Genomic DNA, 26577 nt, shown 5'->3' on the forward strand with positions numbered 1-26577 from the left:
ACACTGAATTCTTAACCCCCTGGGCCGGGCTCAGCAGTGACCCCAGCCACCATGGAGACAGTGCTGGATCTTTAACTCACTGTACCACAGTGGGAACTCCTGAATTAGCCACTTTTTAAATGGTGATCCATTTTCACCTAGAAGAATGGCTAACTTAAAAAAAAAGAAAGAATAGTTAACTGACAAACTATTATTCCTTTGGGAATTGGGTAGACATTTTCTTGAAAATGAATGAAGTGAGCCTGTCACCTCAAAAAAATCATATGACAATGTTTGCTGCTAATGGTAAATCTTGAGTTGTCAAGTTTGAATTAGAATTTGGGGAAGCCTATAAAGATACCATAACTTGACAGCTTTTTAGTACTAAGACTTTTCTCCTGAGATTTGTGGTGATATTAATGAAATTCTTGATATTATATAATGACATATGTCAATATTTGGAAGATCTGTATGACTCACTGAACCAATATTTTCCAAATGATCAATGCAGGATGATAGAAAATCCTTTGTGAACAAGAGTCATTCAAAATGCATTATGAACCTATGGATTTTAATACAACCAAATTTTGAAAAGTTCACCAATATGCTTTTAGATTCTACCTTGCAATTAATGTTTAAGAAACTACCATCTGTTGAGTTTTGATGTAATATCAAAGAACATCCACAGTTACCTGAAAAGTCTATTAAAATACTCTTTCCTTTTCCAACAGCACATGCGTGGGTTCATATTTTCTTTGTCTACATCAGTGTTGGGGAGGGGGAACTTCCCCCCATACCTCTCTTGAGTTCTTGTAGCTGGATGAATAATAAAATTGACACAAGACCCAGATTAACAGGAGAAAAAGAAACAAATTTTAATTCGTGAGCACGAAGGTCTCAGAGAAATGGGACCTAAGAAATGGCCAAAGCAGACAGCTTTTATACTTTTTACACAAAGAAACAATGCATTTGTGAGGAATTGACAGGACAAAGGAACTTAAGGTTCGGATGCTCAATAACTAAAGAATCCAAACAGAAAAGTTAGGCTTGCCATCCATAGTAAGTTAAAGGAGTAGCAAGGTTTGCTTATAAGGCTTCTCAGCCCTAATTCCTTATCTCTGGTGATAAGGGTGTCCTTCTACCTCCAGATCAGGGAGTGCACATTTCACAGGAGAGATTTATTTCCTGCTTTCAAGGAGACAGAAAAGAGTAGCCCTCTTACACTGGCTGTTTCTTAAGTACTTTAACTCAAAATCATCAATATGCCATTGTGGCACATTTTGTGGAGGCCCTGAGCTTAATGTCAACCAAAATAATATCCCAGAGTTCCCACTGTGGCTCAGTGGGTTAAGAACCTGATATAGTCTCTTCAAGGATGCAGGTTTGATCCTTGGCCTTGCTCAGTGGATTAAGGATATGATACGGACACAGCTCAGATCTGGCATTGCTGTGGCTGTGGTGTAGGTCGGCAGCTGCAGCTCCGATTCAACCCCTAGCCTGGGAACTTTCACATTCTGAAGGTGCGGCCCTAAAAAGACAAAAAAAAAAAAAAAAACAAAACCAAAAAACCAAAAACAAAACATTATTCAAAGTGGGTTGAATACTTAAGCAGACATAAGAATTTAGCCGTCTTCTGATAAACCAGACATCAAATGGGTTTGCAAAAATGTAAAATAATGCTACTCTTCTCACTAAAGTTGTGCTTTGCAAAACATATTTTCATTAAAAAGGTTAGCTATGTTAATATATAATGGGTTTACTTTTGTCATTTCAAATGAATTAGTAAATGAATCTCTCAAATTCATTTCTAATACATAAATATAGATTGATACAATCCACATCAACAAAAGCTCCTTAGGAGTCTCAATAATTTTTAAGATATAAATGGGCCCTGAAACCAAAAGATCATCCTGGGGCAGGCCTGCATCCCGGTATAAAATGGAAAAGACAAACTGCCTACCTTTTTGGGATATCTTTTCACGACAGGGTTCTGTATTTGGCAGGCCTGCCCCCCATGGGCTGCGTGATAACTCTGCAGACCCACTAGTCTTTTGGTTGAACGACTAGGTAAGTTATCTTCATAGAATGTTTTGTGATGTCCTTTGGTCTCTACTTGTTTACATATTAAATCTATCTCTGTTCTTTTTTCCTCTAGTTCTGACAACTCAAAGAGCATTATTTGGCCCCAATCTAATCTAAAGTGCCAATGTAGACACTAAAATCATTTTATACTATTCAGGGGCTGCACAGATGACCAGAATCTGCAAACATGAATCTTATTTTAAAGTGGCATCAAGTGAAAAGATACAGTGTAGCATTCCTTACCTAGTCGCAGATGCCTGAGGGTGAGTTTGCAGGTCCCAGTTGAAGAAGCCCCAGTAGACTAGTCCAGGCACTGTGGCGCAGAGCCACAGAGCCACTGGAGATGCTGCTGTTGTTAACCACTTATTGTGTGGTTACTGAGCAGCTTCTAAGAGCTGTATCTAAATGCCATCTTAAGAGTTCCTCTTATTTCTATGGTGTGGGTCTCAGTTTGAAATGCTTCCTTCTCAGCTGCCTTCATCACTGATGGACCAAAAATCTAAGTCCAGGTCGAGCCTTAGTGCTCCCTCCCAAAGTCTCCATCAGGGCCTTCATTTGACTTGTCTCCCTCTCAAAGATGCCTCCTTGCTCTGGTGCAGAGGTCCTGAGTCATTTTCCCTCAGCTGTCCCACACTCTGGCTTTACCACTGTGCCATTAGGCTCTCCACTGGGTCACTGTGCACTTCTCCCAGATACGTGAAACATTCATGTCTCACAAGAAAAATCCAGGCAGCAGATAGTATCTTCACATAGCATTCTGTCCACACCAAGAAGGCGAGAGAACAAGGTGGTACCCAATCTCCCTTTTAGAGGATGAGAACAGCCAGACCTGTCCCTGGAATCCACACCACAACTAGGCCCGTAGTGGTACAATGGATAGCCCTGAAATCATTTACAGGTACTTGCTGGAACTTGCCCATTGAGAGTTTCAGTTTTGCTGAACTTTCAAGGCAGCAATGCAAATTGCCAATATTCTAGGAAGGAATATTGGATTGGCCACATGAAAGTTGATTGGTACCCAAATACTAGCATCTAGATCCAGTCAGAAGGAATGTTCAGGCAAACAGAATCTGGTGTGATGTTTATAGCTGCTGGGAGGGAGCCAGGCCTCTTAGTTTTGCTGTTGGTGTTGGTTCCCAAGGGAACCTGAGTGGAAAAAGCCCCCTCCAGTTTTCTCAGTTTCACATTGCCCATTTGCTAGATGCCATGCCTGAAAGAAGTGACGTGAAACTTGTGAACCAGAATCTTGGCAGTTACTCTGACAGTCTCAGATGGGAGAGACACTTTCAATTCTCTTTTAAAAAGATCATATACCCTTTGCAGTATTTCACATTCTGGTTCAGATAATAAAATGTACCGAAAATGATTCAAGACTTAAATTTTGACACATTCAACATCAGTAGCAAAATATAAGAGAAATGCTTTATGAAATTTTTTTAAATGTTAAGAATGTTAATGTAAACAGAGGTTGATTTTAGGCATTTGGGGAGGCATGATTTTTCCCCATCCTGGCTTGCCCTTTACATAGCTAACTTTTTTTTTTTTTTCTGGTAAGAAAGGTAGATTGTAGAGGGGGGGAAACCCTCATTTTATCTTAAAAGCTATTCTATGAAGCAGATATAATGGTTGTCATCATTTTATAGATGAAGTCACAGATTCAAAGAAGCAGGGTCTGGCCCACAGGCTGCATCTCTCTACTCTTTTATTGGAGCCCCTCTCCTTCTGCTAAGGGCTAACCTTTCCTGCATTTGAAATTGAGCAAAGGTTGAAATTCTCTTACCCAGGCCATAGAAGGGGGTCTGTTCCCAGTGGTGACCGGGACCTTGAGACACTGGAACAGGAAGGCAGGCGTTGGGGAGGAGCCCTTGGATGGAGAATGTGTGAACAGCAGGTGGCAGCAGTGTCCTTGGAGTTTGTGGTTGTCCCCTCCAGTCCCTGGAAAGCAAGGTCAATAAGCACCAGTGAAGGTGGGGATCCTAATGCCCGACCTCTGATCTCTGACCTGCCTCCCACCCCCTCCTCCACCTCCTCCTGGGCCAGGAGGACTGTCTAACGTCTCACAGGATGCCTCCCTTTCTTGGCCATGTCTCCCTGATGGAACGATCACCCAGGAGTCATTTATAATGGAAAGGCTCCCATCTAGATCACTAATGTCACGTACAGTTGTGTAAACTTGGCATGTTACCCACTCTGTTCCTTGATGTGCTCTTCTGTAAAATGGGGATAACAATGGCCACCTGCTGTGCAGGGTCACTGAGATGACGGAAGGAGCCCGAGAACAGCACAGTGTACATACCACACACTCCTCAGTCGTATTATCCTTTGTAGAGGGCTGTACCATTGCAGTGGGCTTTCATATCTATCATTTCACTCCATCCTTCCTCCATATTTTGGGATGCAGATATTACACTTTTGTTTTTGTTTTAGTTTTTGCTTTTTAGGGCTGCACCCACAGCATATAGAATTCCCAGGCTAGGGGTCCAATCAGAGTTACAGCTGCCACCTACGCCACAGCCACAGCAGCGTGGGATCTGAGCCGCATCTGCAACCTACACCACAGCTCAGGGCAACACCAGATCCTTAACCCACTGAGCGAGGCCAGGGATCGAACCTGCAACCTCATGGTTCCTAGTCGGATTCGTTTCTGCTGCGCCATGACGGAAATTCCTCGCCATGATGGGAACTCCAGATACTACACATTTAACAGAGAAGGATGCTTAGGTTGAGCCAGAGGAAGTAAAAATGAGCATGAGCTTCGATGAAGAAGTCAGATGTGGGACTACACGTGAGTTATTTAATGCTCTGGAGCCTCAGTTTCTTTATTTGTAGAATGGTGATAATACTACCTATCTTGTGTGTTTGTTGTGAGGACTAAATAACATAACATATATGAAGCCCTCTGGGATAGTTCCTCTTATACAGTAACACTTAAAATCATTAAAAGGATACATTAAAATCCAACATACAGAAAAGCGTTGACATAAAATTCACATTTTAAGGCAAGACAAGAAAAATTTAAACCTAAAATTTTTCCTCTGCCCTTTGGCCTCCTACCTCCCATCCAGTGTACTCTGCATCTGTTAACCTGACCTTCCCAAGAGCAGAAATATCCGATCAACCTTTATGGTCAGTGTTTCTCCTGGTGCCAGTCATGGAACACCTTAGAAGATAACATTCCTTTCTCAATCCTGTAAGGGTCACGATGACCCACGACTTGCCTTATACATGCAGACATCTTTGGTGAACTTCTTGTACGATGTCAGCATATCATCCTTAACGCAGAACAGGCCGGTCAGGCGACCTGGGGAGATACTGGGCTGCACCCAATGGAAGTTCTCTGCTTAAATACTTGCCTATGACTTTATTAATGTTATTAGCTACATTACTTATATTCTGCTTATTTCATAAGATTCTTGTTTCTTGGAGTTCCCGTTGTGGCGCAGTGGTTAGCGAAATCTGACTAGGAACCATGAGGTTACGGGTTCGGTCCCTGCCCTTGCTCAGTGGGTTAACGATCTGGCGTTGCCGTGAGCTATGGTGTAGGTTGCAGACGTGGCTCGGATTCGCGTTGCTGTGGCTCTGGCGTAGGCCAGTGGCTGCAGCTCCGATTGGATCCCTAGCCTGGGAACCTCCATATGCCGCGGGAGCGGCCCAAGAAATAGCAAAAAAGACACACACACAAAAAAAGATTCTTGTTTCTTGCATCATCAAATGTATGACTGAGCCTCAGATAAAATTAATGATGTTCAGGTGACTTGAAGTGATGAGCCACACATATAGTTCCATAAGATCAAGGTTTGTAATAGTGTAACTCTAGATATGTGAAGAAGCAACAAGAGGGAATAACTGCCTGGGCCATAATAGACTAGTAAGACAGGTAATCCAGAGGCCTTTGGTTACTGTTAAAAGGGGCCAGTCCAGTAACAGCACACCGAGTGGCCTATCAACAAAACCCTTGCCTGACCAGGAAATGAGCATTTGTAGCACTGTGGGACAAATTGGTCCCAAATGCCTGCTAAAACCTGGTTGAAATTAATACTGAAAGGGAGTTCTCATTGTGGCTCGGTGGGTTAAGAGTCCGACTAGTATCCATGAGGACTCGGGTTCTGTCTCTGGCCTTACTCAGTGGGTTAAGGATCCAGCATTGCCACAAGCTGCAGTGTAGGTCACAGATGCAGCTAGGATCTGGTGTGGCCATGGCTGTGGCATGGGCTGGTGGCTATGGCTCCAAATCAACCCCTAGCCTGGAAACTTTCATGCGCTGTGGGTGCAGCCCTAAAAAAAGAAAGAGACCAAATAATAATAATAAAACTGAAAGGGAAGGGCTTGTAAAATAAAGAATGTTGCCCACCATCCAGTTCTACAAGAGTCAGTCATTACCCACTGCATTTGCTGACGGACGGTACACCCTAGAAAGGAATTCAGGGTGAAGTCCTGGAATGAGGTACTCTGTGCTCTGGGAAGTCTGGCAGAACAGTCCTTTAGATAGATATTTTAAGGAAAAGTCTTTTGTGACCTGGATTCTTGCATCTTCCCATATTAGAAAAGCACTATAACTGTCAACTAAGATGTCTGCTCCTAGTGCCTAGTGGCAAACTTTCTACTGAGATGTGTGCTGGGTTGCACACACCCTCTTTACCAAAATCAGATTCCTGACCTCCCCATTTACCTCTATGGAGCAGTTCCTGGGTTGTGGGTCTGAGGTTGGCTCAAATAAAATTTGTTTCTTTTTTAGATTGATCACTGATTAACATTTTTCATTAACCAAAGTTATAAGGAAGGCAAGTCAAGTTACGCATAATCCCACCACACAGAAATAACACTGTTGTTATTTGTGATGTGTTTTTTCTTCTCTAGTGTTTGTACACAACATGGATGAAGTCACATCATATATGTGTGCAAGCTGCCCCAAAGGAAGTGGCAGAGCTGGGCTGACCCCTCGTGCAGGCTGGCTCTAGGTCCAGGCTTTCCTATGTAGCCATTTCCCCCATACTATCTATAAAGTTAAGGCTTACTTCCATTTTGAGAAACTGATGAAAAAATATTTAAATGTTTTGAGTTTGAAAATATATGCTTACATTAAAAAACACATAAAGAAACCATAAGTAGTGAAAATAATCCTATCAAATCATTTAAGGCTGGAATTTTGCCTGGAAAAGTAGTGTGTCATGTGGGAAAAACGTTGATTTCTACTATTTCTGTATGGCCAACTTTTTATTTATTTGTTTGTTTTATTTATTTACTTATTTGACCATACCTGTGGTATGTGGAAATTCCAGGGCCAGGGATCAAACTTGTGCTATAGCAGTGACCTGAGCCACTGCAATTACAATGTCAGATTCTTTTTTTTTTTTTTTTTTCCGTCTTTTTGCCTTTTCTAGGGCCGCTCCTGGGGCATATGGAGGTTCCCAGGCAAGGGGTCTAATCAGAGCTGTAGCCACTGGCCTACGCCAGAGCCACAGCAACATGGAATCCGAGCCGCGTCTGCAACCTACACCACAGCTCATGGCAACGCCAGATCGTTAACCCACTGAGCAAGGGCAGGGATCGAACCCGCAACCTCATGGTTCCTAGTCAGATTTGTTAACCACTGCGCCACGATGGGACCTCCCAATGCCAGATTCTTAATGGGCTGCACCACCAGGGAACTGCTCAGCATTTTAATTGTTAAATATTACTGTTTAAGCTCTTATAGTGAGTACATTTGGAAAAACTGGTAAACTAGGCATTTGCCAAGATGACTAAGTTGACAAATGGGATGAATTTTTTATTCCACAGATTGGGTTTTTGGGTGCCCCGATAATTTGGGCAAATTGGTTTGCATTTATTGGAGATGGGAGTAGTGCTTAATGTATATATATACTCATTGAGGAATGAATACATGAACAAATGCATAAATGAATGAATGAATTTAATTTTGCCACAAAAGAAACAATCTTTCCTTCTAAAATTCAAAGGCCTTACATGATGTCAGTATCTTATGAGCCTTGAGAGCTGCCTGAGACAGAAATTCTGGTTCAGGGATCACATGTACTCACAGGCTGTGTACTCCTGCTCCAAATCTATGCCCCCAGCCTGGCTGTCTGCTTGTGAGAGCTGCCCCTTCCTGTGGGTTTCAGGTGCAAGACCATGCACCGTGAGCTCAGAGTCAGAAGAATCAGACTCTAGTCTTGAGCAGCTCCTCCACAGAACACTGGCTATCAGTTTACCCTTGAACTATTTCTGCTTCTGAAGATGGACATCACTGTGATGCCTGCCCCACCTTGTTCCCAGCATCACAGGGTTCAGGGAAGTACTAGATGAATGTTAGTTTATTCTTGTAAAAACTCTTAGACCTCAGGGTTGGAAGCGACCCTGGCATGGTGGTGGGAGCACTGGGAAGGGGCAGGGGCTCCTTGGGGAAGGGGGGGGCCACTGCTCCTCTTTGCTCTTTGGCCACTGTCTTTCTGTCACTGACACCCATGATAGAGAGACACACAGACCCACTAAACAGCCTCCCCAGGTCACCTGCCACGAAGAGCAAACACCAGCAAGCTTACAGCCAGCGCCTCTTCACTGCCACTTCAGGGCTGAGGTCCTCTCCCCAGGGCCACTTGTGGGGGTAGGAGGGGGCCTGGTTTCTCCCACGGTTCCTCCTAGGGCTCCTCAGTTTGGCCTCCCACATCTCCACCACCCAGAGCTCTGAACCCAGCCTGCAAGGCCCCTTCTGCAGCTACACTGAAAGAAATGTGTAGTCAGAGAAACCTGACTGGGGAGGCCTGGGCTGGGAGGGAACACAGCCGAGTGTGACGGGAAAGGCCACAGTACAGTATGAGCCTGGGAACAGGACCAAAGACAAAAAATGAGTGGGAGAAGAAAGTCTGGAGAGCACTATTTTTTTCCTCCTCCCATTTCCCAAGTGTACAAGTGAAACCACTACAGGAGGAAAAGGAGGAGGGCAACCTGGGCTGGTTTTTAGTGCTTGAGTGGGTGACAGTACATTCCAGCACCATCAGGACACCTACCAAGGCTAAGTGGTGCTACACGCTGCCTGGTCCAAGCCAGAGGCCCCCCAGCAGCTCCTTGCTTCATACTCAGGCCTCCTGACCTGTTCAGTTTCCCTGCCACCAGCCAAAGAGTAATTTATCACCTGCTCATTCTGGCTCACTTTCTTCTTCATGAGTCACCTTAAGCACTTGTAAGGTGCTTCTTCCTTCCAGAGAACTTTACCCTCGCTATCTGAAAGCTCATACATATGGATAAAAAGATGGTGTCTATACAAACAATAGAATACTAATCGGCCATAAAAAAGAATGAAAATGTACCATTTGCAGCAACTTGGATGGACCTGGAAGGTATTATACTAAGTGAGATAAGTCAGAGAAAGACAAATGCCCCATGATACCATTTATATGTGGGCCAGTGGGTGGGCTCTACCTGCAACACCAGTCACCTCAGAGGTTGGCAAAAAAGAAAAAAAAGAGGGCACTGCAAGCAAGCACCATATGCTGTTGCTCTCACTCCCCTGGGAACACACCCGCCCTGCAGCTGCCATTGCCAAACACTCTGGGTGGCGCCCAGACACTTGGTCACTGTCCCTTCCTAAGACCCTACAACTAGGAGCAGATGTTGCAGCACCTCTTGTGTGGGCTAAGTGGGACAGGGTGCTTCTTGCGTGGTCTGCAGGCAGCGGGGGCAAACCGCTGCAGTTATCCCTGATTCCAGAGGTGGGCATGGCCCACTGCCACTGGGGATACCTGAACAAAAATCACTTGCAGCCTCATTCCCCTAAAGGGCACCACAGAGGAGGGCACTGTGACCAAACACCAACTGTTGGTGCTCTCGCACCCCTGGGAACACACCCACCCTGCTGCTGCCACTGCCAAACATTCCAGGCAGTACCCATATGCCTGATCTCTGTCACTTCCCAAGATCCTGCAACTAGAAGCAGCCTGTATAGCACCTCCTATGGGGGTTAAGTGACACAGGTTGCTTCAGGCATGGTCTACAGGTGGCAGGGGCAAACCACTGCAGTTACCACTGACTCTAGAGACGGTCATGGCCAGCTCTCAAAAGAGGTCCCTGAACAGGAACTGCCTGTGTTTCCAATCACCTTAGAGGAGGGCACTGCGATCGAACACAAGCTGTTGTTGCTCTCACTCTTCTGGGAACTCACGCACCCTGCTGCTTCTTCTGCTACTGCCAAGTGCTCTGGTCACCTTTAAGATCTGCCTAGAGCTTATTACCACTTCCCGGGGCCCTGCCACTAGGAGTAGCCTGTGCCACCTTCCTGTAGGTCCTTGCTGCTGTTGAGAGCCCAACAATCAGGCACTGAATGCTGGCCCTACGCACTGCCTCCGTCTCCATGAAAACACACTGAGCATCCTGGGAATAATAGCCTGCTCACACGGAAGAAAGAGACAGCAAATATTCAAACTCCCACATCAAAAATAAATAGTAAACCCCCCCCCCAAATACAAAGGGGTATTCTTGCATAGAAGTAGCCTTACAAGACTACAATTTGGCTTCCCCAAACTCACAGAAAAAGAAAAACACAAGCAAGTAAAGAAGTTCAGAAGCCATTCCCAGTTAAAGCAACAGGAGAATTCACCTAAAGCAGTCAACAACGAAACAGACCTCTGCATTCTGACAGACATGGAGTTCAAAAAGGAGATAGTGAAATACTGAAGGAATTAAGAGAGGATATGAACAGTAATGCAGATTCCTTTAGAGAATATGAGGAGGAGCCAAGAAAAACTGGAAAATTCAATTGCAGAGATACAAACTGAGCTTAAGACAATAAAGAGCAGAATGAATAATGCAGGGGAACGAATTAGTGATGTGGAAGATAGAATAATCATCCAATCAGGACAGCAGACAGAAAACCAAATGAAAAAACATGAAAGCAATATAAGAGACCTATGGGATAATATAAAGCAGGCCAATCTACGCATAAGAGGAATTCCAGAAGAAGAAGAAAAAGAAAAGGGTATTGAAAATATATTTGAAGAAACTATGGCTGACAACTTTTCAAATCTAAAGGATACTGATATCAAGATACATGCAGCACAGAGGGCCCTAAACAAATTGAACCCAAATAGGCCCACACCAAGACCAATATAATATATTTTATATTATAATAAAAATGGCAAAAGTTAAAGATAAGGAGAGGATTCTAAAGGCAGCAAGAGAAAAACAAAGCATTAATTATAAGGAAACCCCCATAAGGCTATCAGCTGATTTCTCTACAGAAACACTACATACCAGAAGGGAGTGGCAAAATATACTTAAAGTGCTGAAAGGAAAAAATTTTCAACCTAGAATACTCTATCTAGCAGGACTATCATTTAAAATAGAAGGGGAAATAAAGAATTTCTCCAACAAACAGAAGTTAAAAGAGTACAGCAATACTAAACCCATTCTAAAAGAAATACTGAAAGGGCTTCTCTAAATTAAAAAAAGAAAAAAAAAGAGAAAAAAGAGAAAAAGAGGAATTAGGATGGAGGAAACCACACTTGGGAAGCAGTCACTTAAATAAGCCAGCATACAGATCTAAACATAAAGATGTTAAAAAAAAAAAAAAGACATCAAAATCATACAATGTGGGGAAGGAAAGTAAGAAAATATAGATTCTTTTTTTATTTTAATAATGTGTTTGAGCCTATATGATGATCAGGCAAAAGCAAGCAGATATAGGAAGGGGTTAAAGTACTTAAAAAACAGGACAACCACAAATCAAAACCGAACATTATATTCACAAAAACTGAAAAGAAAAGTACTCAAGCATAAAATAAATGGAAACCATCCAAACAAAAAAAGAAAAGAAGAAAAGAGAAACAGAGAATCAACTGGAAAACAAGGTTTAAAATGGCAATAAATACATATTTATCAATAATCACCTTAAATGTCAATGGACTGAATGCTCCAATCAAAAGACACAGAGTGGCAGATTGGATAAAAAAGCAAAAACCTTCGACCTGCTGTCAAAAACCTTCGAACTCACCTTAGAGCAAAGGACACATATAGATTGGAAGTGAGGGGATGGGAAAAGATATTTCATGCCAATGGACAAGACAGGGAAGCAGTAGTTGCAATACTCATATAAGACAAAATAGAATTGAAAACAAAGGCCATAAAGAAAGACAAAGAAGGACACTATTTAATGGTTAAAGGATCCATTCAAGAAGAGGACATTACAATCATCAATATATATGCCCCTAATATAGGAGCACCCAGATACCTCCAACAAATACTAACTGGCATAAAAGGAGAAATTGATAGGAATACAATCATAGTAGGAGACTTTAACACCCCACTCACATCAATGGACAGATCCTCTAGACAGAAAATCAGTAAGGCAACAGAGATCCTAAAGGACACAATAGAAAAGTTAGACTTAATCAACATTTTCAGTACATGACATCCAAAAAAAATCAGAATATACATTCTTCTCAAGTGCACTTGGAACATTCTCAAGAATTGATCACATACCAGGGCACAAATCTAACCTCAACAAATTTAAGAGTATAGAAATTATTTCAAGTATCTTCTCTGACCACAATGGCATGAAACTAGAAATCAACCACAGAAAAAGAAATGAAAAAAACTTACTACATGGAAACTAAACAACATGCTACTAAAAAACCCATGGGTCAATGAGGAAATCAAGAAGGAAATTAAAAAAATACCTTGAGACAAATGATAATGAAGACACAACAACTCAAATCTATGGGATGCTGCAAAAGCAGTGCTCAGAGGGAAATTCATAGCAATGCAGGCCTTCCTCAAAAAAGAAGAAAAATCTCAAATCGACAACATAACTCACCACCTAAATGAATTAGAAAAAGAAGAACAAACAAAACCTAAAGTCAGCAGATGGAAGGAAATCATAAAGATCAAAGAGGAAATCAATAAAATAGAGATTAAAAAAACAATAGACTAAATCAATAAAACCAAGAACTGGTTATATGAAAGGGTAAACAAAATTGGCAAACCTCTGGCTAGACTCACCAAGAAGAGGAGGGAAAAAAACCCAAATAAACAAAATAAGAAATGAAAAAGGAGAAGTCACAATGGATACTACAGAAATACAAAAAACCATGAGAAAACACTATGAACAATTGTATGCCAACAAATTTGACAACTTAGAAGAAATGGACAACTTTCTGGAGACTTACAGCCTGCCAAAACTGAATCAAGAAGAAATAGATCAACTGAACAGACCAATCACTAGAAATGAAATTGAATATCATAAAAACACTCCTTACAAATAAAAGTCCAGCACCAGATGGCTTAACAGGTGAATTCTACCAAACATACAAAGAGGAAACTTATACCCACACTCTTTAAACTTTTTCAAAAGGTTGAAGAAGAAGGAACACTCCCAAGGACATTCCATGATGCCACCATCACCCTAATTCCAAAACCAGACAAAGATACCACCAAAAAAGAAAACTTTAGGCCAATATATTTGATGAATATAGATGCAAAAATTCTCAACAAAATTTTAGCCAACTGAATCCAACAATATATAAAAAAGATCGTACACCACGACCAAGTGGGGTTAATCCCAAGTTCACAAGGATGGTTCAACATATGCAAATCAATCAGCATACACCACATTAACAAAAGAAAAGTCAAAAACCACATGTTCGTCTTAATAGATGCAGAGAAAGCATTTGACAAAGTCCAACATCCATTCATGACCAAAACTCTTACCAAAGTGGATATAGAGGAAACATAATAAAAGCCATTAACAACAAACCCACAACAAATAAAATACTCAGTGGAGAAAAGCTGAAGACCTTCCCACTAAAATCTGGAACAAGAGACAAGGATGCCCACTCTCACCACTGTTATTCAACATAGTACTGGAAGTCCTAGCCACAGCAATCAGACAAACAAAAGAAATAAAAGGCATCCAAATAGGAAGAGAAGAGGTAAAACTATCACTGCATGCAGATGACATATATATAGAAAACCCTAAGAAATCAACCCAAAAACTACTTGAACTGATCAAAAAATTTAGCAAAGTAGCAGGATATAATATTAACACTCATAAATCAGTCATCTTTCTGTATACTGACAACAAAATATTAGAAAAGGAATGCAAAAATACACGTTTTAAAATTGCACCCCCAAAAATAAAATACCTGGGAATACATCTGACCAAGGAGGTAAAGGACTTATATGCCAAGAACTATAAAACATTAATCAAGGAAATTAGAGAAGATGTAAAGAAATGGAAAGATATCCCATATTCCTGGGTTGGAAAAATTAATATTGTAAAAATGGCCATAGTACCCAAAGCAATCTACAGATTCAATGCAATCTCTATCAAATTATCCATGACAGTTTTCACAGAACTAGAACAAACAACCCCAAAATTTACATGGAACCACTAAATACCCAGAATTGCCAAAGCAACTCTGAGGAACAAAAACCAAGCAGGAGGCATAACTCTCCCAGACCTCAGGCAATATTACAAAGCAACAGTAATGAAGACACTGTCTTGAATGTATGTTCATTCCGTACAGACCAATGGAACAGAATAGAGAACCCAGAAATAAATCCAGACACCTATGGTTAATTAATCTTTGACAAAGGAGGCAAGAACATAAAATGGGAAAAAGACAGTCTTTTCAGCAAGTATTGCTGGGAAACCTGGACAGCTGCATGCAAATCAATGAAACTAGAACACACCCTCACACCATGCATGAAAATAAACTCAAAAGGTCTTAAAGACTTAAATATAAGACAAGACACCATCAAACTCCTGGAAGAGAAATAGGCAAAACATTCTCTGACATCAACCTTGCAAATGTTTTCTCAGGTCAGTCTCACAAAGCAACAGAAATAAAAGCAAAAATAAACCAATGGGACCTCATCAAACTGACAAGCTTTTGCACAGCAAAGGAAACCCAAAAGAAAACAAAAAGACAACTTACAGAATGAGAGAAAATAGTTTCAAATGATGCAACGGACAAGGGCTTAATCTCTAGAATATACAAGCAACTTATACAACTCAACAGCAAAAAAGCCAACCACCCAATGGAAAAATGGGCAAAAGACCTGAATAGACATTTTTCCAAGGAAGATATACAGATGGCAAACAAGCACATGAAAAAATGCTCAACATCCCAGATTATTAGAGAAATGCAAATCCAAACTACCATGAGATACCACCTCACACCAGTCAGAATGGCCATCATTAATAAGTCCACAAATAACAAGTGCTGGAGGGCCTGTGGAGAAAAGGGAACCCTCCTGCACTGCTGGTGGGAATGTAAGCTGGTACAGCCAGTGTGGAGAACAGTATGGAGGTACCTTAGAAATCTAGACATAGAACTACCATATGACCCAGCAATCCCACTCTTGGACATATATCCAGACAAAACTTTCCTTAAAAAAGACACATGCACCCACATGTTCATTGCAGCACTATTCACAACAGCTAAGACATGGAAACAACCTAAATTTCCATTGACAGATGAATGGGTTAGGAAGGTGTGGTATATATACACAATGGAATACTACTCAGCCATAAAAAGAACAGAATAATGCCATTTGCAGCAACATGGATGGAACTAGAGACTCTCATCCTGAGTGAAGTAAGTCAGAAAGAGAAAGACAAGTACCATATGATATCACTTATAACTTGAATCTAATATACGGCACAAATGAACTTTTCCACAGAAAAGAAAATCATGGACTTGGAGAATAGACTTCTGGTTGCCAAGGGAGAGAGGGAGGAAGGGGGTGGATGGGGAGCTTGGGGTTAATAGATGCGAACTATTGCCTTTGGAATGGATTAGCAATGAGATCTTGCTGTGTAGCACTGGGAACTATGTCTAGTCGCTTATGATGGAGCATGAGAATGTGCGAAAATAGAATGTGTACATGTATGTGTAACTGGGTCACCATGCTGTACAGTAGAAAAAAAAATCATATTGAGGAAATAACAATTAAAAAAAAAGGACTAATTTGAAAAATGAATGAAGTGACAATTGCATAGCTTATATACATTTCATTAAAATAGCATTATTTTCAGTTTTATACTTTTTACTTTTTTATACTTTATACTTTTCTCTTTGAGTTTAAGAGCCATTAATTTTTTTTCTCACATCACATGTTTTCACAGGCTTTTGAAAAAAGCTGATGTGCCAGAGGCCCTGAGCCAGTCGGGCCTGCCGACCAGATGGTCCTCACTGCAGTTGCTAAAAGCCCTTCCAAAGACTCTGGCCCCTCCCCCACCTCATTTCTGGCATCTTCTAATTCCTTGCTCCTGCATATCTGCTCATGTTTTGGAGTTTCAGCTGGTATAAAAACTGGTCACAAACCTCAGCTCCTGTGCTGTTTCCTACAAAATATCCAACCTTGCTGAATATTTCATGAAGTTGGTGACATGACAAATTCTGAGGACTGTGGAGAGAGGTCACTCATGTACCTTGCAGTTTTCTGCCATCTGGTCCACCCCGTGCCCACCCTCCTTCACCCCACATCCTCCAAGCTGCCTGTGCTGGCTCTTTGGCCACCCTACCCAGGCCACTCTCCAGGAAGCCCATATCACACTGTCCCCTTCTCTTGTCTGGCTGCTTCTTTCTCAAACAGCAGAGCTGCCAGGACTCAGGCCCCTGAATTTTCTTTCTTCTCATGCAAGCATTATCTGATGCATCCATCTCCTGAGAGCACCTGGGCAGGAGCCCCTGCTGGCCATTTCCAGGATGGGGGCCCCCCTTCCACCTCTCAGGTCAAGGCTTTTGCTTGTCTTTTTTACCATTAGAGAGTAATTAGATCAACTAGAGTTCTAGCTTCATTGAAACGTCTCTCCTGCTCCTGGTCCTGCCCCTGGCTCCTTTGACCTTCAACATACCCCCGACATGCCCTGGGCTCCATAGGACAACTGGGGAATCAGGTGGCAAAGTTGCAACTGAGACTCAGGCCTCTCAGCTCCCAGACCTAGACTTTTCCAGGGTATCTTCCCCCCCCCCTATATTTTATTACTTGGCTTTCTTCAATGAAGAAATTCACTGCACTGTGAATTTTCTTAAGCAAATGTGGACTCTCCACTGGTTTTAGCAAATAGGGCCATGGAGGTGGGGTGGAGCAAAGGGTGCAGAACAGCAGGGCCAAATAATTCTCTATCAGCCAGGGGAAGTGCAGTGCCTAGGGCCCAGGATGTTTTGGGAGACCCATGGAAATGTTTTACTTGCCTTTAAAATCAGAAGAAAAAAAATGATTTTTAGGCTGAAGAAAGTGTTTTAGCATACAATATTAATATGTTTGTCTTCATGGCAATGCAGACATAAAATAAAATTTTAGCATTTTTTATGGAGGAAGGGACCCACAAAAGCAATAGCGCCCAGGGTCCATAACAGATATCATGGCCCTGGTGGGCAAGGATCTCCTCAGTGAACTTTGCATATGAAAGTCCATTTAAAGGGATGGTTGTGCTACTAGGGGAATGTAGAATTGGCACCTCCTGAACTGTGAGTGACTGTCACTAGCACCAAGTGAGCCAGATGAACTAACTGAAAGGCTGGTTCTGTCATTTGGGTCAGCATGGATTGGGACCAATGGCTCAATCCTCCTAGGGAATTTTTCATAAGAGGAGATACCATACAGAGTAAGTAGTTGTTGATATTCTTCCTAATAAAGAAAGATGACATAAAACTTAGCCCCGGTTTAGGATCACATCAGTTTTTTACCTCCCATCAAGTCAGTGGGCATGGACACAGTGCTGTGCCCAAAGCATCAGAGATGTAAAGCCATGGACCATATCCTAGGGGAAAGGGGCTCAGGTTTCTCTGGCTGGGGGAAGTTTGTCTTCTTCCCTGGACTTTTACCCCAGTTATAGCTCAACCCAGGGTTCCTTGAAGGACAGATGAGCAGTCCATCAGAAGGACTTGGAGCCTTGCCTGGCCCATCCTCAAACTAGTCACAACTGCTGGGAGACTCCCCCCTCCCTGAAGCTCATTAGCATTCTCAGCAGGGAAGCTGCAGAAAATGATAAAAAAGCACTTGAATTTTGCACACAGCCAGCTCCATGTTCCACTTCCCAGCTCTGAACCCCAGCTCTACCACTTCCCAGCTCTGAACCCCAATTTTGTTTTCAAGTAAAATGAGGATAATATACTACTAGACACATATCTGGAGAAAACCATAATTAGAAAAAGATATATGCACCCCAATGTTTATCGCAGCAGTATCTACAATAGCCAAGACATGGAAGCAACCAAAATGTCTATCAACAGATGGATAAAGAAGATGTGGTACATACATACTCTAAATGAAGTCATACAGAACAAGACAAATAACTTATGAGATCACTAATATGTAGAACCTAATAAAAAATAATACCAAAGAACTTATAAAACAGAAAAAGACAAAGATTTTGAAACCGAATTTATGGTTACCAAAAGGGAAATGTGGGGGGAGGACAGATAAATTAGGTGGACGGAACTGACATATACACACTACTGTATATAAAACACATCAGTAACAAGGACCTACTGTATGGCACAAGGTAATCTACTCAATACTGTGTAAAAACATATATGGGAAAAGAATCTGAAAAGGAATGGACATATGTATAACCAATTTACTTTGCTGTTCACCTGAAACTAACACAACCTTATAAGTCAACTATACTTCACAAAATTTTATTTTTAAAACTGGGAATATGGAGCTCCTATCGTGGCTCAGTGGTTAACAAATCCGACTAGGAACCATGAGGTTGCGAGTTTGATCCCTGGCCTCGCTCAGTGGGTTAAGGATCTGGTGTTGCCGTGAGCTGTGGTGTAGGTTGCAGACGAAGCTGGGATCCTGTGTTGCTGTGGCTCTGACGTAGGCTGGCAGCTATAGCTCCAATTAGATCACTAGCCTCAGAACCTCTGTATGCTGCGTGTGTGGCCCTAGAAAAGACATACATAAATAAATAAATAAATAAATAAATAAATAAATAAATAAATAAATAAAACCTGGGAATAATAGTACCTGTTCATGTGGTTATTGCGAGTACTAAATAAGAGAACCTAAGCTAAGTCCAAGGAACCAGTGGCAGCTTAGGGTTGGCAGTCTGAAAGCAGAGTCTAGGATATGTGTCTTGAAGCTGTTTTCTCATACTTTCTGTAATATAAAGAAATATTGATAGCTGCATCAAAGATGGTGCTTCCTCTGGCATATAGTAGTTCCTCTCACTTCTTTTTAATGACTTAGTTCCATCCATTAATAGTCTGCCTTCGTGGTTCTGCCTGCCGCCCCACCTGGACTAGCTAAGGGAAGACGGTGTGGTGTAATGGGAAATGCCCTGGGTAAGAGGCCAGGGACCCTAGATTTTAATGTGAACCCTGCTGCCCCTTAGCTACAGGATCTTGGGCAAATTGTTTCAACCATCTGGTCTTCAGTTCCATATCTGTAAAATTAGTTCTCTCTTTATGAAATAAAAATAAATATATATACTTGTCTCTGCCCCTGGTTCCTGACAGAACACCTTAAAACCCTTGTACATATGGAGGTTCCTGGACTGAAGGTCAAATCAGAGCTGTAGCTGTGACCTATACCACAGCCAGGGCAACACTGGATCCAAGCCGCATCTGTGACCTACGCTGCAGCTGTGGTGACACGGCATCCTTAACCCACTGAACAAGGCCAGAGATTGAGCCTGCATCCTCATGGACACTGTGAGTTCTTAACCTGATGAGCCACAACGGGAACTCCTGGAGGAACTTTTAAATTGCTCACCAGCAATCCAAAGCATGGCTAGAAGGTTCCCATGTGGCTCACAGCCTATGAATTAGGGCACTAAGGTGAGAAGGAAAAATGGAGCTCCAAGACTCCTGCTGTTGAGACCAACAAAATCCCTACGGCAAGTCCAGGGAAACTAAGAATAGGAGACAGCCAGGGGAAATCACAATTTTCAGACTGGGATCAGCCTTCATCAACTCTCCCAACTGGGAGGGGATGTCTAACTTGAAAATCACCGTGCTGCCAACTGGGCCCAAGTTCACATTCCTTTAAGCCGACAAGCTGCAAAACCGTAAGTTTGTGGAGAGTCCATGTGGGGACATGGGGGCCAAAACGACAACCTCACACTTATTGATAAACTTGAGGGTGGGCTAGGGGACAATGGGAGAAATACCAGTTCTGGAATTCTGTCCTTACCTATTCCTGCCTGCCCCTACTCCTTGCAGAATGGAAACCCTTTAGCTGCAGACAGATGATACCCAGGCATATTGCTGGGAATACCTAGAGTAAATCACTTCCTCCTCCAGCCCTGAGAAAAATCTCTTTCTGGCTAGGAGCATAATTCAAGCTGTCTACATCCAGTGAGCTGAGACTGAGACTAAGTATGGGGGGAGGGGAGAACCAGGGCTGATGGCCTGGGCCCCAAGAATGAGGAGCAGTGAAAAGAGATAAAGAGGCTGTGACTCTCGGGTAAGGAGTGCCTGCTTCAGACAAAGCCGGCTCCAAACCTCACAGAGAGAATATTTGCATTTCTCTAAACCTAAATAACTAAATACAATATACAAAATAGTTAAACCATGATTTTCTTAAGATCTCTACGTACACATAACTTTCTTGGAATCTTTGTGACTTCTAAAATGAGTGTCACTTCCTTACTCGAATTAGATTATATCTAGTAATTTTGGCAAAAATACTGGAACAAGCTGATAGGATCAGTGTAGGAGAACAAACAGTCTCCCTTGAGAGTAGGGAGTCAACAAACTTTCTGTACAGGAACTAAACAGTAAATATTTTAGGCTTTGTGGAACTAGAGTCTCTGTCATGGCCATTCCACTCCATTGTTAGAGCACAAAGAGCTATAGACAACACTTGAATGGATGTGGCTGCGTTTCAGTAGACCTTTATTTATAAACACTGGTGTTAGAATTTTACATAATTTTTTTTTTTTTTTTTTTTTTTTTGCTTTTTAGGGCTGCACTCATGGCATATGCAGGTTCCCAGGCTAGGGGTCGAATTGGAGCTACAGTTGTAGGCCTACACCACAGCCACAGCAGCTTGGGATCCAAGCCACATCTGCAACCTACAGCATAGCTCACAGCAACGCCAGATCCTTAACCCAATGGGTGAGGCCAGGGATCGAACCCACCACCTCATGGGTACTAGTCAGATTTGTTTCCACTGCACCAAGACTTCTATATAATTTTCATATGTTATAAACTATTATTTTTCTTTTGAGTTTTTTCCAACCATTAAAAAAAAATTAAAAGACATTTTTAGCTCTTAGGCTGCACAAAAACAGGCAGTGGCTTGAATATGGCCCACAAGCAATAGTTTGCCTGGTTTATAAAATTCCCAAGGCAAAAAAGCAATAAAGGGAACGTTTTATTTTGGTTACTGTAAGCCTTTCCTATGGCTCTGCTATTATAAAGTAAGACAATGGTGGTGGGGGGTATAGATTAGGAGTTTGGGATTAGCAGATACAAACTACTAAATATAAAATAAACAACAAGGTTCTACTATATAGCACAGGGAACTATACTCAATATCCTGTAATAAACCATAACAGAAAAGAATATGAGAAGAATATATATAATATATATGCAATATACCATATGTATATGTATATGTATATGTATATATATATATATCGGAATCATTTCACAGGACACCAAAAACCAACACAACATTGTAAATAAACTATACTTCAATTAAAAAAAAATTCCACTCAGGAAAAATGAACTACTTAGGGCTGTCTCTGGTGGTAAAAGTACCCCTGGATTCCTATCCTAAACAAAACCAAACCTTCCTGCCTCCTCTTTGATACTTAAAAACCCCTTTAATAGGGGACAAGTCCTGGAGCAAATTAAAAGACACAATAAGGTTAAAAATATAAAAATAAAGCGAGACAAGTGGGGAAGGAAAAGTGAAAGGAACAAATTATCAACACAGGAATTTCAAGAAGAGCAAAGGAAATATTTTGAAAAAGGTCCCGCATTTGCCGCCTTATAAGTAACTACTGACTTTACCTTCAGGGGGAATGACTTTCACTTTTATCAGATTCAATGGACCTTTATTTACCTGTATTATATTCCAGGAACACACTAAGTGCAAAGATGCCGAAACACAGGTCCTGCCCTTTGATAGGGAAGAACTGCAATTCGATAATGACAGATCCTTTCCACTGAGTGACAGGATACAACCAGTCACTGAACAAAACATGTATTGAAACCTATTACACAGCAGGTCCAGGGGTAGATGCCAGACAGTCCAAGATAAATAGATTCTGAAGAAGTTTGTGGTAAGCAACTGCCTTACCTTCCCCACCTTCACTTTGTTTCCTTATTTTCTTGAGGGACAAGCAGAGCCACAGAGGGCTAAGCTGGCTGTCCCAGATGGAACATCAAGGAGGGAAACTAAAGACTGACTGGTCTCTGCCTTGGCAAGGCTGGAAGGGTGAGGAGAGTGAGGCCCCCAGGGTGCAAAAGTCAAGGTAGCTTTCGTGCTCGAGTGCTTATATGACTGGAGAGTGGGCACCTCCTTGAGCTCTGCACCCTAGCATTCCACCTGCTTCACCCTCGCCCTGGCTGGTGCCTTAGCTCCCCCAGGTCCTGCTGTGGGCCCAGGAGGGGTAGAGTCAGCACTTGTGGTTTTGGCCCAATTCCTTGGTGAGGAATTACTTCTTTCTCACCCCCCAGAGCCCAGGCTGGTGTGGGCATCACATGCTCCCTTCTGGATGGTGACTCTTGGGAGGAACAAGTTGGTTTCTCTTTCTCACCACCTACAGTCTCTCTGAACAATGCCAACATCACACCTCAGAGCCCTGTACTCCAAGTGCAGTCCAGGGACCAACAGCAGTGACATTGCCTGAGGCTGGTAAGAAATGCAGAACCTCAGGTCACCTTAGATCGCAGTGGGAAACTGCGTTTTGACCAAGCCCCCAGGTGATTTTCACGTGCCTGAAATTGTGGGAAGCGCTAGCCCACAGCTTCCATCCCCTGCCCTCCCACCACGGGGCTTGGCCCCTGCTGCTGCCCTTGAGCTTCACGGCACAGGGGCCTGGGAAAGGTGCCTCTCCTGGAAACACTCTACCTGCTGAAAAGAAGGAGGCTCAGGGCGGGCCCTGCCCTTCCCAGATGGGCCTCCCTCTTCCTCGGACACACTCACCTGGTGTTTTGTTCATGGTTGACTCTAAAACTAAAAGAAAAAAATAAGGCATTAATTTCAGAAAGTGATGCCAGCCCCACCCTTTAAACAAGCCTCTCTCCAGAATCCCCAGGCCCAGGTAATATGGGATAATGGTGGGTCTTTTTCAGAGACAGACAGGTCCTGCTCCATCTTCCTTTTAGAGTGGGCCCTGCATGGGGACAATGTGTTAACAACCCTAATATTTATTGATAGGCTGCCATGTCCCAGGCCCTGGACATATTTTATCTTTTTTCTTTAACACAGCCATAAAGGACAGGCTTAGACAGAGAAGGAAACAAATTCAGAAAGGTCAAAATCACTTGCCTGAAATCATCTGGTTGTGAGCCAGGGACTGAACCAAGGTTCTGTCAGTGTTTTAGACTCATGAAAACATGAAACACAACGCAGAGCTGTGGCTGGCCTTTGCCGCATGTGAGAGGAGTGGCAGTGGTATGATGGCTCTGGGTGTGGACGTGCATGAACGTGTGTTGGGGGATGGTGGGCTGGCTGGGGTCTTCAGGGGGGTCAAGGGCAAGTGTACCAGTCAGAAGCGGGCAGGGGAACCTAGCTCTTTGAGGTGGAGGGCTGCGGCATCCATGATATATATAGTCAGCTTAAGACTTCACATACTTGTACTTTATCTTCTCTTTTCTTTTTTTGTCTTTTTTTTTTTTTTTTTTTGCCTTTTCTTGAGCCGCTCCCGCAGCATATGGAGGTTCCCAGGCTAGGGGTCTAATCAGATCTGTAGCCACCAGCCTATGCCAGAGCCACAGCAATGCGGGATCTGAGCCGCATCTGCGACCTACATCACAGCTCACAGCTACGCCAGATCCTTAACCCACTGAGCAAGGCCAGGGATCGAACCTGCAATGTCATGGTTCCTAGTTGGATTCATTAACCACTGTGCCACGACGGGAACTCCACATACTTGTCCTTTAAAATAAAAGAAGTACAAGTAAGAATATTCAGATTTTCCCAATGACGACTTCATCAATGCTTTTAAGGGGGGGGAATATGAAGTAGTAAATTCTGTCATTTTTTCTCATTCTTCTGGGTTCCCTGCTTTCACCGATACCCTTGATACACACCCCTGAAGGACCCACCTTAACATCAGTGCTGAGGTGGAGGAACTTGTGTCCAGCTATGTGGAGGTGGTGGTGATTCCCCCTGTCTGGAAGACCAGCAGTTCGCATCATGGTGAGGGAGGTGGGGAGGCTGCAAACTCAATGAGTCATTGCTCTAAGAATTTCTGGAGTGCCTGTTATCCCCATTTCTGGGCTCTGAGTCAAGAATGTAATTGAAGCCACAGGACAATAGAGTGTGAAAGGAAAGATGTTCCCTGGTGTCAGATACCCTGGCCAACCAGCCCCAAAAGCACGGAGCAGGTGCTTGGCTTTTGTTCCGAGTGCTGGCTAGGTCCCTGCACCCTGCCCCACACCCCACAGCCTCTCTAGACAAAAGTCACAGCCAGGAAGTCAGGCTCCCGCCTCCTCTGCATGTCCAGGACCTGCTCCAACTGAGGAGAGGCTGCGTCCTCCTGCCGACCCTTCGTTTCAAGGCTGGAGACACAGAGGCAGGAGCCACATCTCAACAGAGGAAACTACAAAGCAGGACCTCAGATGTTAAGGATTTCACCAGAAGAGGATGAGGATTTTGTCTCAGTCCAAAGAAAATTTTCAAGTGCCCTAGGTAACCTGGCATCTGGGATTAGGATCAATGACCAGGTGAGCTGGGTTTTCACAGTGTCATTGAGAAGCCCCCAAGACCCTGAACCCCAGGGGCAAACCCCATCATGCCCTTGTGGAGACACAGGACCTGCATGCTCTCTTCCGGATGGCATGGGGAGGTGGCTGCCAGGGAGCGGGTGATGGCTGGCCTTTCCATCATGCAGGGTCTCCTCAAGTCCCATCCCTTCCCACTGGAGAGGGGCTGTTCTTACTGTTCATTCACGCTGGATTTTTAGTTCTGAAGGGCGATGCAGCCTCGTCTCCTTGTGATTTCAGATCCATCTGGGCTACCTGGCTCTGAACCATCCAGATAAACTATCCTGATGAAATGAACATCACTGGCAACCTGGAAGGATCAAAGATGGCACCATATGGCAGCCTCACAGGTGAGTATGGAAGAGATAAAGGAAGCCTTTTCTTTGGAGCCAGGGGAGGGTGGCTCTACTGGCTGACTGCAAAGACACAAAATGCAGGTGTGTTTAATTAACACCCAAAAAAGAAGCTGTCCATCACTGAGAGTTTGCTGTGTCAGGCACTGCACTAAAAACTTTACACAGAATATCTTAATCATGTCCTGGCTGCTGGCTGCCGGCACTATTATTTTTCCTTTTTAGGGCTGCCCCCATGCATATGGAGGTTCCCAGGCAAGGGGTCCAATTGGAGCTACAGTTGCCTGCCTGCCCCACAGCCACAGCGACACAGGATCCGAGCCTCCTCTGCGACCTACACCACAGCTCATGGCAACGCCAGGTCCTTAACCCACTGAGTGAGGCCAGGGATCGAACCCGCAACCTCATGGTTCCTAGTGGGACTCGTTTCCGCTGTACCACGACGGGAACTCTTGCTGGCATGACTATTATCACCCTTATTTTGCAGATGAGACAAACAGCTTACTCAAAATCATAAAACCATTAAGTGGCCGAGCAACTTTCAAATTCTAGTCTTACTTCCAAACTTGTGTTGTTTTTGTTTCTTGTAGTTCTATTTGTTTTATTTTTGTAACACAAAGAGGGAGAGATGAGGCCAAGCGGCAGGGCCCAGTGATATCCCCCAAACAGTTTCTGAGGCATTTATTTGTCCAGGTACACACACACACACACACACACACACACACACATATATATATATATATTTTTTTTTTAAAGGAAATTTCAGGGTCTGTTTCAGGAAACTCTCCAGGCTGTCAATCTCAGGGCAAACAACTTAAAATAAAAAGCTTCCATCTGTTCACCACACAGGGCTCCAACACAAAATGCAAAACAAACCTGTTTGGAAAATGCCTGCCCTTGAAATAAGAGGGAGCAAAGCCTGGGATTTTAACCCATATCTTAGACTGCATCCCTCACTTTGCAGTTCGTTTCTTTTATCACTGCTGCTGCTTCTCCCATCTATCACTGTTCATTACCAGTAGTTAAGGGTCTTCCCAAAAGGGAAGCAAGAGTGACCCTGGGCAGTGCCTCTCAGCCCACACACCCACCATTCACTTTGATCAACTCTGGGGCTAGACATGGGGAACAGGAAAGAGTGGGTGGCTGCTGTAAAAGCATCTCTTAAAGTTCAAGCTTGTGTGCTTTTGTTGGTGGGAGGAGGAGTGGGGAGAAATAGAGACAATGTGTAGAGTTAGGTTTCTTAAAGGCCTGTAGTTCAACCTGTTTGGGGA

General features: G+C 43.1%; 1 long non-coding RNA gene across 1 annotated transcript; it reads right to left on the reverse strand.

Moving 5' to 3' along the window:
* Window positions 1517-25224, reverse strand: LOC110260973. Its single transcript, XR_002344621.1, has 4 exons — window positions 25130-25224; window positions 24055-24361; window positions 23170-23199; window positions 1517-3996 (listed from the first exon to the last, which is right to left on the reverse strand). It is a non-coding gene; the product is annotated as an uncharacterized LOC110260973 (long non-coding RNA).

This window comes from Sus scrofa, chromosome 1 (genome assembly GCF_000003025.6).
Source record: "Sus scrofa isolate TJ Tabasco breed Duroc chromosome 1, Sscrofa11.1, whole genome shotgun sequence".
NCBI lineage: Eukaryota > Metazoa > Chordata > Mammalia > Artiodactyla > Suidae > Sus > Sus scrofa.